We start from the raw sequence: 2,847 nt of genomic DNA on the forward strand, positions 1-2,847 counted from the left end.
ACAAACTGCTCTTTTTCAAGGACAGCTGTGCCAGAGCTTGTGACTGACCCAAGGTCACATCAGCAGGTGCAAGTGGAGGAGTGGGGAATCAAACCCGGTTCTCCCAGATTAGAGTCCGCACACTTAACCACTACACCAAACTGGCTCTCATCCAAACTGGCTCTCATCCAAACTGGCTCTCATCCAAACTGGCTCTCATCCAAACTGAAAAAGGTCCTCCTCGGCCCCCTGTTCCCTGAGATCCCTGAATGGAAATACCAGGAACTGAACTCGGGCCCCTTCTGTATGTGAACAAGAATATACATGCCCACGGAGTGGTGGCTCTTCCTCTAAAGTATATACTTTGAGTATATACTTAGGAAAAGCTGCCTTACCCATCCAGTTGGGTATTGTCTAGTTTGACCACAATAGGATTGCGAAGTATAGCTTACCTCTGCAGCGGGGGACTCCCGGGTGGATCCTGGAGCGCACGCATAGTTTCCCCTTGGATGGTCGTGGCCCCGCCCCCAGCGTGCCCGGCGTCATAACATCACTTGAGTATATACTTAGAAAAAGCTGCCTTATCCATCCAGTTGGGTATTGTCTACTTTGACCACAGCAGGGTAGCCATCTTGGAGGTGTCCCAGCATTACATCTCCAGACTACAGAGATCCGTTCCACTGGAGGAAATGGCTGCTTTGGAGGGTGGAGTCTATGGCACTGTACCCAGTTGAAGTCTCCACCCTCCCCAGGCTCCAGGAATTTCCCAACCCCGAGCTGGCAACCCTAGACCACCAAGCAACTTTCCAGGGAAGTCTCTCACGCCTGCCGCTTCGTTTAACCGGAGATGCTGGGGACAGAAGCTGTGGCCTCGTATTCTGAAACCCCTCCCGTACACTGTTCAGGGTCGCTTGCCACTTTGAGGACAGTACATGAGTTGTGCAAGCAAATTCAAATTAGAAGAACTCAGGGCTATTTTGGGGCAGGAACGCACAGGAACGGAGTTCCGGCTGGCTCCCGAGTTGGCCACGCCCAGCAGGAACTTATTAGCATAATAGGCCACACCCAACAGCAGAAACTCATTAGGATTGGCTACATCAGGGGTGTGTGGCCTAACATGCAAAGGAGTTCTTGCTACAAAAAAAGGCCCTGGGTTTGGACAACAAACAAGGTCAACAGAATAAGAAGCAAAAGGTGGGTGTGGCTGGATGACCACACTTTTGGTAACATGGGGGTGCGGCCTAATGTGCCAATGAGCTGTGCTGTCAGGGGTGTGGCCTATTATGCTAATGAGTTCCTGCTGGGCTTTTTCTACAAAAAGAGCCCTGGAAGAACTGTGGTTAGAAGAACTCAGACTAGAAGAACTGGGTTGGGAAATACTTAGAGATTTGGGGGGCGGAGCCTGAAGAGGGCGGGGTTTGGGGAGAGGAGGGACTTCAATAGGGTACAATGCCCTAGAGCCCGCCCTCCAAAGTGGCCATTTTCTCCAGGGGAACTGATCTCTCGCCTGGAGATCAGTCGTCAACACCCCCTGGCAACCCTAGAGCCTACACACACACACACACACATTAATTTCAGGTCTCAGAGTGGCTCAGGAGAGTTCTGTCCATAAAATATCAGTTGTAGACTCCTGCAGCCTCAGTTTGCCTCGGCAGTGCCGGGAAGGAAAGAAGGGCGTGTTAACCCTTGAACCTCCGCTCAGTTTGGCATTCAAATCGGGGCTTTGTTGCTCCCATTTTTGAGGAGAAAAGACTTGTCCTTAGAAAGCATACGTTCCCCCCTTCCCTTTAACAAGAAGAGGAGGTTGGATTTATACCCCGCCCTTCACTCAGGGTCTCAGAGCGGCTTGCAAACTCCTTTCCCTTCCCCCTCCCCACAACGGACACCCTGGGAGGGAGGTGGGGCTGAGAGAGCTCGGACAGAAACGGCTCTTTTCCAAGGACAGGTCCTATCAGAACTGCGGCTTGCCCAAGGTCATCCAGCAGGTGCAAGTGGAGGAGTGGGGAATCAAACCCGGTTCTCCCAGATTAGAGTTCGCGCACTTAAGGCAGGCCATAGTTCTGGCACAGCTGTTCTTGAAAAAGAGCAGTCTCCGTCAGAGCTCTCTCGGCCCCACCTGCCTCCCAGGGTGTCTGTGGTGGGGAGGGGAAGGGAAAGGAGTTTGTAATAAGGAAACCCAGGATATACTCAACGCTATGGTGTAAGCAGGCAAGGCAGTGATAGCTCTGGGCTGGAAGGATAAGAGTAAATGGACAATAGATATCTGGCACACCTATTTGTTTGAATTTGTGCAGTCGGACATCATTGAGACGCTGCGCCAGAAGACCACATGGGAGGATAAAGCCGAAGAAATTAAAACTAGATGGAAGATCTATTTAAAGTGGATAACATCGGAAGGAAGACAGGACATTCAGTGGAAGATTCAGACTTTGTGCCAGTGGCTGTGAACGAAGGACCAACGAACAAGGGGGAGAGGGAGGGAGGGGGGGGAATATAATGATTTATGTAAAGCAAGGAGACAAAAGATGATGTAATACACAGAAAACTTACAAAAATAAATGTATTATATAAAAAAAAGGGAAAGGAGTTTGTAAGCCGCCCTGAGACACCTTTGGGTAGTGAAGGGTGGGGTATAAATCCAATCTCTTCTTCTTCTTCTTCTTTTGCCTCACAGGATATCTGTTGTGGGGAGGGGAAGGGAAAGGAGTTTGTGAGCTGCTCCGAGACTCCTTTGGGTAGTGAAGGGCGGGGTATAAATCCAATCTCTTCTTCTTCTTCTTTTACCTCACAGGGTGTCGGTTGTGGGGAGGGGGAGGGAAAGGAGGTTGTAAACTGCTCTGAGACTCCTTTGGGTAGTGAAGGGCGGGG

Source organism: Gekko japonicus, unplaced genomic scaffold, assembly GCF_001447785.1.
Source record: "Gekko japonicus isolate JY-2015 unplaced genomic scaffold, Gekko_japonicus_V1.1 scaffold3962, whole genome shotgun sequence".
Taxonomy (NCBI): Eukaryota; Metazoa; Chordata; class Lepidosauria; order Squamata; family Gekkonidae; genus Gekko; species Gekko japonicus.